The sequence below is a fragment of the Schistocerca cancellata genome, chromosome 10 (genome assembly GCF_023864275.1).
Source record: "Schistocerca cancellata isolate TAMUIC-IGC-003103 chromosome 10, iqSchCanc2.1, whole genome shotgun sequence".
Lineage (NCBI taxonomy): Eukaryota > Metazoa > Arthropoda > Insecta > Orthoptera > Acrididae > Schistocerca > Schistocerca cancellata.
The window spans coordinates 23,157,337-23,169,794 of record NC_064635.1 but is presented as its reverse complement, the minus strand read 5'-3'; the positions used below and the strand labels follow the sequence as shown (position 1 = coordinate 23,169,794).

Here is a 12,458-nt window from a genome sequence, read left to right as displayed (position 1 = left end):
TCCTGGCAGAATAAAACTGTGTGCCGGCTCGAGACTCGAACTCGGGACCTTTGCCTTTCACGGGCAAGTGCTCTTCTGTTAATGCCTGTAGGTCTCCATCCTTCATGTCTACCCTTTTATGTTTGAAAATAGTCGTTTTCGTACAAACACGTTTCTCCCTCCGGGAGACCATTTGTTGATATCGTCACTGTAGAATGTTTGAGTTTGTTGACAGAGCCAGAACTTCACCTCGCCTTGCATCGCTCCATCACTGTCAAAGTGAAGACCACGAAGGTGTTCTTTAAGCTTTGTAAACGGATGGAAGCAGGATGGAGCCAAGTCGGGTATATACGGATTACCGACAGTAAACTCAAGGCGCCGGATTGTTGTGAGTGTCGCAGCGCTTGTGTGTGGTCTGAGATTGCATGTTGAAGGAGAGAACGCTCCATGAGTGGACGAGCGCTTAGAGTCCGAAACTCGATTGCAGCACGTTGTTTCTCAAGCACAGACATACAGGGTGTTTCAAAAATGACCGGTATATTTGAAACGGTAATAAAAACTAAACGAGCAGCGATAGAAATACACCGTTTGTTGCAATATGCTTGGGACAACAGTACATTTTCAGGCAGACAAACTTTCGAAATTACAGTAGTTACAATTGTCAACAACAGATGGCGCTGCGGTCTGGGAAACTCTATAGTACGATATTTTCCACATATCCACCATGCGTAGCAATAATATGGCGTAGTCTCTGAATGAAATTACCCGAAACCTTTGACAACGTGTCTGGCGGAATGGCTTCACATGCAGATGAGATGTACTGCTTCAGGTGTTCAATTGTTTCTGGATTCTGGCGGTACACCTGGTCTTTCAAGTGTCCCCACAGAAAGAAGTCACAGGGGTTCATGTCTGGCGAATAGGGAGGCCAATCCACGCCGCCTCCTGTATGTTTCGGATAGCCCAAAGCAATCACACGATCATCGAAATATTCATTCAGGAAATTAAAGACGTCGGCCGTGCGATGTGGCCGGGCACCATCTTGCATAAACCACGAGGTGTTCGCAGTGTCGTCTAAGGCAGTTTGTACCGCCACAAATTCACGAAGAATGTCCAGATAGCGTGATGCAGTAATCGTTTCGGATCTGAAAAATGGGCCAATGATTCCTTTGGAAGAAATGGCGGCCCAGACCAGTACTTTTTGAGCATGCAGGGACGATGGGACTGCAACATGGGGCTTTTCGGTTCCCCATATGCGCCAGTTCTGTTTATTGACGAAGCCGTCCAGGTAAAAATAAGCTTCGTCAGTAAACCAAATGCTGCCCACATGCATATCGCCGTCATCAATCCTGTGCACTATATCGTTAGCGAATGTCTCTCGTGCAACAATGGTAGCGGCGCTGAGGGGTTGCCGCATTTGAATTTTGTACGGATAGAGGTGTGAACTCTGGCGCATGAGACGATACGTGGGCGTTGGCGTCATTTGGACCACAGCTGCAACACGGCGAACGGAAACCCGAGGCCGCTGTCGGATCACCTGCTGCACTAGCTGCACGTTGCCCTCTGTGGTTGCCGTACGCGGTCGCCCTACCTTTCCAGCACGTTCATCCCTCACATTCCCAGTCTGTTGAAATTTTTCAAACAGATCCTTTATTGTTTCGCTTTTCGGTCGTTTGGTCACATTAAACCTCCGTTGAAAACTTCGTCTTGTTGTAACAACACTGTGTTCTAGGCGGTGGAATTCCAACACCAGAAAAATCCTCTGTTCTAAGGAATAAACCACGTTGTCCACAGCACACTTGCACGTTGTGAACAGCACACGCTTACAGCAGAAAGACGACGTACAGAATGGCGCACCCACAGACTGCGTTGGCTTCTGTATCTTTCACATCACTTGCAGCGCCATCTGTTGTTGAAAATTGTAACTACTGTCATTTCGAAAGTTTGTCCGCCTGAAAATGTACTGTTGTCCCAAGCATATTGCAACAAACGGTGTATTTCTATCGCTGCTCGTTTAGTTTTTATTGCCGTTTCAAATATACCGGTCATTTTTGAAACACCCTGTACATTATGTGATCAAAAGTATCCGGACACCTGGTTGAAAATTACTGTTAAATTCGTGGCACCCTCCATCGGTAATCTTGGAATTCAGTATGGTGTTGGCTCACCCTTAGCTTTGATGTCAGCTCCTTCTCTCGCAGGCATACGTTTAATCAGGTGCTGGAAGGTTTCTTGGGGATTGGCGGCCCATTCTTCGCGGAGTGCTGCACTGAGGAGAGGTATCGATGTCGGTCGGCGAGGCCTGGCACATAGTCTGAGTTCCAAAATATCCCAAAGGTGTTCTATAGGATTCAGGTCAGGACTCTGTGCAGGCCAGTCCATTACAGGGATGTTATTGTCGTGTAACCACTCCGCCACAGGCCGTGCATTATGAACAGTTGCTCGATCACCGCAGTCGCCATCCCCGCATTGCTCTTCCACAGTGGAAAGCAAGAAGGAGCTTAAGACACCAGTGTGGGCCTGTGCTGTGATAGTGCCATGGTAAACAACGAGGGGTGCAAGCCCCCTCCATGAAAAACACGACCACATCATAACACCACGGCCTCCGAATTTTACTGTTGGCGCTACACACGCTGGCAGATGAGGTTCACCGGGCATTCGCCATAACCACATCCTGGCATCGGATCGCCACATTGTGCACAGCGATTCGTCACGCCACACAACGTTTTTCCACTGTTCAGTCGTCCAGTGTTTACGGTCCTTACAACAAGCGAGGCGTCATCTGGCATTTACCGGCGTGATGCGCGGTTTATGAGCAGCCGCTCGACCATGAAATCCAAGTTTTCTCACCTCTCGCCCAACTGCCATAGTACTTTGTAGTGGATTCTGATGCAGTTTGGAATTCCTGTGTGACGGTCTGGATAGATGTCTGCCTATTACACATTACGACCCTTTTCAACTGTCGGCTGTCTCTGTCAGTCAACAGACGAGGTCGGCCTGTACGCTTTTGTGCTGTACGTGTCCCTTCACGTTTCCACGTCACTATCACATCGGAAACAGTGGACCTAGGGATGTTTAGGAGTGTGGAAATCTCGCGCACAGACGTATGACACAAGTGACACCCAATCACCTGATCACGCTCGAACTCCAGAAGTTCCGCAGAGCGACCCATTCTGCTCTCACGATTTCTAATGACTACTGAGGTCGCTGATGTGGAGTACCTGGAACTAGGTGGCAGCACAATGCACCTAATATGGAAAACGTATGTTTTTGGGGGTGTCCGGATACTTTTTTTCACAAAGTTTAGTTACGTTACACACTGCAATGTTGCACGATACAATTCTGACGCCGCTTAACAACTCAGAATATAGTTTTTCTTTACTTTGTTTCCACTGACAGTGCTCAATCTGCAGTGGTTCAAATGGTTCAAACGGCTCTGAGCACAATGGACTTAACATCTATGGTCATCAGTCCCCTAGAACTTAGAACTACTTAAACCTAACTAACCTAAGGACATCACACAACACCCAGTCATCACGAGGCAGAGAATCAATCTGCAGTGGACAACTGAAGATGCTGAAGAGGGTCCTAGGAGACGGGTCCAAACGTCCATTTTTTGAAGAAATATGTCGCAGTCTAACAAATCAGAATACTTTAACTCCATCTGCATTTATGTTCAAGCATGTATTTCCCTCGTTATTTCGATATTTTTGTCAACCCCAGTATATGTCCAGGCGCGTAACACACCGTGGCGCGCCTTCTACAACCTGTTGCGGTTGTAATAGCGAGCAGAATAATCGACGGAGTGGCCCCTGGGGGGGGGCAAGTGACCTGCCGGAGGAGAAACGCCAATGGAAGCGAAGAAGTAGAAAAACCGGCGAATAAAATAATTTCTCCAGTACCGCGTCTCGTGCAGCGCCTGTAAACAATCTGGGGAAGAAGTCTCGCGCTATGAGCGTTCCTTTCCGCTATTTATGCGAGCGTTTCGCGCGCTTTACGAGCTTTTAGCGGCTGAACTACTGCGCGTCCCCGGCTGGGAGACGCCCGCTCGCTGCATCAGCGCGTCGCCGCTCTCCGGCCACTTTAACGCAAATGCCGGGGGGCGCTGCTAGCAGTGCGTGATTTACGGCTCTCCCTGGCTCGGCAGCCATTACTTTCCCTCGTTCGCTACGACGTCTGACGCGAAATGTCCATTGTGCGCGGCGGTTTGACGGCCGCGGCAGTACCCCGCGAAATGGAAATGACGCCCACTTTGAGTGGTGTACAGTTAACGGGATAGCTTTCCATACAGGGGTCGCCCCATCTGGCGCGTCTCGGCCGTTATGACGTCTGCCGCGTATTGCTTTCACAGTATACGACGGCGAGGCAGAAAGCTCTCCTCCGTTCTACATTCTACATTCTACATTTATACTCCGCAAGCCACCCAACGGTGTGTGGCGGAGGGCACTTTACGTGCCACTGTCATTACTTCCCTTTCCTGTTCCAGTCGCGTATGGTTCGCGGGAAGAACGACTGCCGGAAAGCCTCTGTGCGCGCTCTAATCTCTCTAATTTTACATTCGTGATCTCCTCGGGAGGTATAAGTAGGGGGAAGCAATATATTCGATACCTCATCCAGAAACGCACCCTCTCGAAACCTGGCGAGCAAACTACACCGCGATGCAGAGCGCCTCTCCTGCAGAGTCTGCCACTTGAGTTTGTTAAACATCTCCGTAACGCTATCACGATTACCAAATAACCCTGTGACGAAACGCGCCGCTCTTCTTTTGATCTTCTCTATCTCCTCCGTCAACCCGATCTGGTACGGATCCCACACTGATGAGCAATACTCAAGTATAGGTCGAACGAGTGTTTTGTAAGCCACCTCCTTTGTTGATGGACTACATTTTCTAAGGACTCTCCCAATGAATCTCAACCTGGTACCCGCCTTACCAACAATTAATTTTATGTGATCATTCCACTTCAAATCGTTCCGCACGCATACTCCCAGATATTTTAAAGAAGTAACTGCTACCAGTGTTTGTTCCGCTATCATATAATCATACAATAAAGGATCCTTCTTTCTATGTATTCGCAATACATTACATTTGTCTATGTTAAGGGTCAGTTGCCACTCCCTGCACCAAGTGCCTATCCGCTGCAGATCTTCCTGCATTTCGCTACAATTTTCTAATGCTGCAACTTCTCTGTATACTACAGCATCATCCGCGAAAAGCCGTGTGGAACTTCCGACACTATCTACTAGGTCATTTATATATATTGTGAAAAGCAATGGTCCCATAACACTCCCCTGTGGCACGCCAGAGGTTACTTTAACGTCTGTAGACGTCTCTCCGTTGATAACAACATGCTGTGTTCTGTTTGCTAAAAACTCTTCAATCCAGCCACACAGCTGGTCTGATATTCCGTAGGATTTTACTTTGTTTATCAGGCGACAGTGCGGAACTGTATCGAACGCCTTCCGAGAGTCAAGAAAAATAGCATCTACCTGGGAGCCTGTATCTAATATTTTCTGGGTCTCGTGAACAAATAAAGCGAGTTGGGTCTCACACGATCGCTGTTTCCGGAATCCATGTTGATTCCTACATAGTAGATTCTGAGTTTCCAAAAACGACATGATACTCGAGCAAAAAACATGTTTTAAAATTCTACAACAGATCGACGTCAGAGATATAGGTCTATAGTTTTGCGCATCTGCTCGACGACCCTTCTTGAAGACTGGGATTAACTGTGCTCTTTTCCAATCATTTGGAACCTTCCGTTCCTCTAGAGACGTGCGGTACACGGCTGTTAGAAGGGGGGCAAGTGCATAGGCTCAGCCGTAGGCGAGGAGGTTGGAACGGAAACCGACACAATCGGAAAGAAATACAAGATGACTCATCTTCCCCTACAGCTATCGTTTTATGCAACCTGCAGTGTTATACTTGTCTTCAAAAACCACGCGCGAGATTTTCGTTTCTTCTCGCTCGCTACGCGCAGCTTGTCTGCCCTCACTTATGCGACTGTATTAGCGACTTCCTGTCAGAGAGGTATCCCCCAACGCAGTATTATAGGCCCGCTGCTGTTCCTTCTCTATGTAAACGATTTAGGAGACAATATGAGCAGCCGCCTTACGTTGTTTGCAGATTATGCTGTCGTTTGCAGGAAAATTAAAGAGACCTTTGGAGATAAGATTCATATGGTTCAAATGGCCCTGAGCACTATGGGACTCAACTACTGAGGTCATTAGTCCCCTAGAACTTAGAACTAGTTAAACCTAACTAACCTAAAGACATCACACACATCCATGCCCGAGGCAGGATTCGAACCTACGACCGTAGCGGTCTCGCGGTTCCAGACTGCAGCGCCAGAACCGCGCGGCCACTTCGGCCGGCTTGGAGATAAGAGAACTACTTGTATGAACATCAAGAGCTCAGATGGAAACCCAGTTCTAAGCAAAGAAGGGAAAGCAGAAAGGTGGAAGGAGTATATAGGGGGTCTATACAAGGGCGATGCACTTGAGGACAATATTATGGAAATGGAAGAGGATATACATGAAGATGAAAAGGGAGATACGATACTGCGTGAAGAGTTTGACAGAGCACTGAAAGACCTGAGTCGAAACAAGGCCCCCGGAGTAGATAATATTCCATTGGAACTACTCAAGGCCCGAGGAGAGCCAGTCCTGACAAAACTCTACCATCTGGTGAGCAAGATGTATGAAACAGGCGAAATACCTTCAGACTTCAAGAAGAATATAATAATTCCAATCCCAAAGAAATCAGGTGTTGACAGATGTGAAAATTACCGAACAATCAGTTTAATAAGCCACAGCTGCAAAATACTAACACGAATTCTTTACAGACGAATGGAAAAACTAGTAGAAGCCGACCTCGGGGAAGATCAGTTTGGATTCCGTAGAAATACTGGAACACGTGAGGCAATACTGACCTTACGACTTATCTTAGACGAAAGTTTAAGGAAAGGCAAACCTACGTTTTTAGCATTTGTAGACTTAGAGAAAGCTTTTGACAATGTTGACTGCAATATTCTCTTTCAAATTCTGAAGGTGGCAGGGGTAAAATACATGGAGCGAAAGGCTATTTACAATTTGTACAGAAACCAGATGGCAGTTATAAGAGTCGAGGGGCATGAAACGGAAGCAGTGGTTGGGAAAGGAGTAAGACAGGGTTGTAGCCTCTCCCCGATGTTATTCAATCTGTATATTGAGCAAGCAGTAAAGGAAACAAAAGAAAAATTCGGAGTAGGTATTAAAATCCATGGAGAAGAAATAAAAACTTTGAGGTTCGCCGATGACATTGTAATTCTGTCAGAGACAGCAAAGGGCTTGGAAGAGCAGTTGAACGGAATGGATGGTGTCTTGAAGGGAGGATATAAGATGAACATCAACAAAAGCAAAACGAGGACATTGGAATGTAGTCGAATTAAGCCGGGTGATGTTGAGGGTATTAGATTAGGAAATGAGACACTTCAAGTAGTAAAGGAGTTTTGCTATTTAGGGAGTAAAATAACTGATGATGGTCGAAGTAGAGAGGATATAAAATGTAGACTGGCAATGGCGAGGAAAGCGTTTCTGAAGAAGAGAAATTTGTTAACATCGAGTATAGATTTAAGTGTCAGGAAGTCATTTCTGAAAGTATTTGTATGGAGTGTAGCCGTGTATGGAAGTGAAACATGGACGGTAAATAGTTTGGACAAGAAGAGAATAGAAGCTTTCGAAATGTTGTGCTACAGAAGAATGCTGAAGATTAGATGGGTAGATCACGTAACTAATGAGGAAGTATTGAATAGGATTGGGGAGAAGAGAAGTTTGTGGCACAACTTGACCAGAAGAAGGGATCGGTTGGTAGGACATGTTCTGAGGCATCAAGGGATCACCAATTTAGTATTGGAGGGCAGCGTGGAGGGTAAAAATCGTAGGGGGAGAGCAAGAGATGAATACACTAAGCAGATTCAGAAGGATGTAGGTTGCAGTAGGTACTGGGAGATGAAGAAGCTTGCACAGGATAGAGTAGCATGGAGAGCTGCATCAAACCAGTCTCAGGACTGAAGACCACAACAACAACAATATCGTCTACTAAAGTCATCAGAAGTTCAAAACCAATTGCAAAAATATTTAGAGAACATATTTGTATGGTGCGAAAATTGACAGTTGACCCTAAATAATGAGAAGTAACAGGTCATCCACATGAGCGCTTAAAGGAATCCGTTAAACTTCGGTTACGATAAATCAATCAAGTCTGAAGGCCGAAAATTCAACTAAATACCTAGTGTAAGTAGGCTGTTTAGGTTTTTATGTTGGTAACGCCACGTAGCGCTCTGTATGAAAATCACTGACGGTGCTGTGTGCAATCTGCGGATGGTTGGACTCATTGTTGGAATATTCGCTTGTGTAGTGTTGGGCAGTTGGATGTGAACAGCGGGTAGCGTTGGACAGTTGGAGGTGAGCCACCAGCAGTGGTGGATGCGGGGAGAGAGATGCCAGGGTTTTGAGAGGTTGCTATAAGCGGACGATCTGGACCTGTGTCCGCCAGAAAAAGGAAATTTGTAAAGGTGGATGTCATGAATTGATAGATATATATACTATGACTTTTGAACACTATTAAGGTAAATAGACTGTTTGTTCTCCATCAAAATCTTTCATTTGATAACTGTGCCTATCCGTAGTTAGTGCCTTCAGTAGTTTGAATCTTTTATTTAGCTGGCAGTATTGCCGCTCGCTGTATTTCAGTAGTTCGAGTAACGAAGATTTTTGTGAGGTAAGTGATTCATGAAAGGTATAGGTTACTGTTAGTCAGGGCCGTTCTTTTGTAGGTATAATTGAAAGTCAGACTGCGTTGCGCTAAAAATATTTTGTGTCAGTTTAGTGATGATCAAAATAAGCAAAGAGAAAACTGTTTGAATACTTTGAGTTTTGCTCAGCTGTTTGAAAATCAAATAATAAGAGTTTCACTAGTGCAGTCATTCATAATTTTTCAAAGGGGACGTTTCACTAGGAATTAGAATGACGAACAGCTTAAGGCGAATAGAACACAGTGAATATGTTGTGGGGAAGGCGAACCAAAGACTGTGTTTTATTGGCAGAACACTCAGAGAATGCAACAGATCTGCTAAAGAGACTGCCTTCACTACTCTTGTCCCTCCTGTTTTGAAGTACCGCTGCGCGGTGTGGAATCCATACCACATAGGATTTACGGAGTACATCAAGAAAGTTCAGAGAAGAGCAGCAACTTTTGTATTATTGAGAAACAGGGGAGAGATTGTTACTCACACGATACTGGAGTTAGGGTGAAAATCATTAAGCAAAGCCGTTTTTCGTTCCGATGGGATCTACTCACGAAATTTTAATCTCCAACTTTGTTCGTCCAATGCGATAATGTTTCGGTGAGGCCGACCTACATAGGGAGAAACAATCATCGTGGTAAATTAAGTGAAATCAGAACTCATACGGAAACATATTGGTATAGTTTTCCCCGTGCTCTGTTCGTGAATGAATTAATAGTGAATTAGTGTGAAAGTGTTTCGATGAACCATATGCCAGGCACTTGTCTGATTTGCAAAGTAACCATGGAGATATACAGAAAAAATGAGCAGGGCTTTTTTGTAGGAAATTTAGTACGCTGTAGTTAAATTCTGTACACTGTCGCTAGAGGCGGTAGTTTTCGAGTTATTCAAGAAAAACGCGCAAAAGTGACCTTCAAATGTACCCCCAGTCCGACAATCAGCCTCCACCGGTCAGAATTTCTAGTATGGTGTTCATGGCGCTCCGTCCTACCACTCTATAAAAAAAAAACTACGACTGCACGGATTATTTTCTACATTCGACTTTCTCTGATCTTCTTTGACCAACCTTATCATGCGCCTGGCATAGTCAAGTACTTACAAATTGTAAAATTGACGTTTGTGCAAATTCTACCTAACACTTTTGTGAATTCAAACTGTGGTGTCACCGCCAGACACCACACTTGCTAGGTGGTAGCTTTTAAATCGGCCGCGGTCCGCTAGTATACGACGGACCCGCGTGTCGCCACTGTCAGTAATTGCAGACCGATCGCCACCACACGGCAGGTCTAGAGAGACGTACTAGCACTCGCCCAGTTGTACAGCCGACGTTGCTAGCCATGGTTCACTGAGAATTACGCTCTCAATTGCCGAGACGATAGTTAGCATAGCCTTCAGCTACATTTGCTACGACCTAGCAAGGCGCCATTACCAGTATAGATATTGAGATTCTATTAATGTATCATCAAGAACGATGTTCTACAAATGTGGATTAAAGTTAAGTATTCCAGAAGCTACGTACTTTTCTTTATAGCATTCATTACGTATCCTGTTTCAGACCTCACGCCAGCTTGCGTGAGTTTAAGCGCGTGCCTTTCGGCTTCCTCTCATTGTGTCTAGGCTGTCTTGTCTAGACACAACACAAACAGCATAAAATAAACAATTACAACGTTGTATTCGTCAATCTTTTTGACTACGAAACTACTGTATTTGTAATGGTTAAGTCAGTGAACTCTCAAGTGAAATAATTTTACCATGTGAAGTTTACCCAAAGAGATTCTGGTCATATGTAAAGTACACCAGTGGCAAAAAACAGTCAATGCTGTCACTGCGCGATAGCGATGGAAATGTTACCGATGATGGTGCCACTAAAGCGGAGTTATTAAATAAAGTTTTCAGTAATTGCTTCACGAAAGAAGACGAAGTAAATATTACAGAATTCAAAACCATAACAACTGTTAGCATGACTGACATAAAAGTAGATATCTTAGGTGTTGCGAAACCACTGAAATTACTTAAAAACAGCAAGTCTTCCGGTCCAGATGGCGTACAAATCAGGTTCCTTTCAGAGTATGCAGCCACAATAGCGCCTTTCTTAGCAATCATATACAACCGCACACTTGACGAAGGGTTTGTTGCTAAAGACTGGAAAGTAGCACAGGTCACACCAATGTTCAAGATAAGGAAACAGGAGTAACCCATTGAATTACAGACTCATATCAATGAGCTCAATTTGCAGTAGGATTTTGGAGCATACAGGTATACTGTACTCGAACATTATGAGTCACCTTGAAGAAAATGACATATTGATACATAAACAACACGGATTCAGAAAATATCGTTCTTGTGTAACACAGCTAGCACTTTATTCCCATGAAGTAATGAGTGCTGTCGACAAGGGATCTCAGATCGATTCCATATTCCTAAATTTTCAGAAGGCTTTTGATACCGTTCTTCACAAGCGACTGTTAATCAAATTGCGTGCATATGGAGTATCGTCTCAGTTGTGTGACTGGATTCCTGATTTCCTCTCAGAGAGGTCACAGTTCGTAGTAGGCAGGCACTCCGTCTTTAGGCCGAAAGTGGCCCATCGGGACCATCCGACCGCCGTGTCATCCTCAGTTAAGGATGCGGATAGAAGGGGCGTGTGGTCAGCACACCGCACTCCCGGTCGTTACGATAGTTTTCTTTGACCGGAGCCGCCACTATTCGGTCGAGTAGGTCCTCAATTGGCATCACGAGGCTGAGTGCACCCCGAAAAATGGCAACAGCGCATGGCGGCCCGGATGGTCACCCGTCCAGGTGCCGGCCACGCCCGACAGCGCTTAACTTCGGTGATCTGACGGGTACCGGTGTATCCACTGCGGCAAGGCAGTTGCCACAGTTCGTACTGACAGAGAGTAAATCATCGAGTAGAACAGAGGTGATATCTGGCGTTCCGCAACGTAGTGCTGGGCTACGGTCTAGGACTGTTGATATCTTAAAAAATATCGGTAATCAGATACATCGACATTTAAGAAATATCATTATCGTCCCTCGAAATATTGAGAAAAGTAAAGATATGTAGATATATCAACGAAAACATTATCGAATTATCGGCCTATAAAAATATCAGTTGCATATTGTAAATATATGCCGGTTTTAGAGCTGTATATTTACCTACTTATTTATTATCACGTATTCTGTACATCAACAAACTAACAGCCTTCCTCTCCCCCTTAGAGCACGAAGTGAAAGGAAAACGACGCACGTCGGCGCTTGGCGGTAACGACTTTGGTGACAATGGTAACTGCATGTAAGCCCTCACTTCGGAGATTCGTGTGCTTCCTCGGGCATGGGTGTGTGTGTGTTGTTCTTAGCATACGTTAGTTTAAGTTAGAATAAGTAGTGTGTAAGTCTAGGGACCGATGACCTCAGCAGCTTGGTCCCTTAGGAATTCACACACATTGCATATAAGTGACGCTATAAAACATGTCTGATGGGTCCGTCGTTCGGTTTCGTCACATATCGTATTTTTCCGGAACACTTCATTTCGACTTTCCTGTTTTTTCATTTCTGAAAACTCCAGCGACCTAGCAGTTGTAGTGTTAAAATTGCGTGGTGGAGTTAAACATCGCAGTTTCTCTTAGCAGCGCCAATTACGTCAGCATTTCCCCTCACACATCTTCGCCCAGCGTAAAGACGAGTCTTGTCATTTAGATT

The 12,458-nt window shown here is 45.2% G+C and overlaps 1 pseudogene; it reads right to left on the bottom strand.

The window, feature by feature from the left end:
* Positions 1-11,518: 11,518 nt before the first annotated feature.
* Positions 11,519-11,636, bottom strand: LOC126107109 (5S ribosomal RNA; annotated as a pseudogene).
* Between the last annotated feature and the right edge of the window lie 822 nt (positions 11,637-12,458).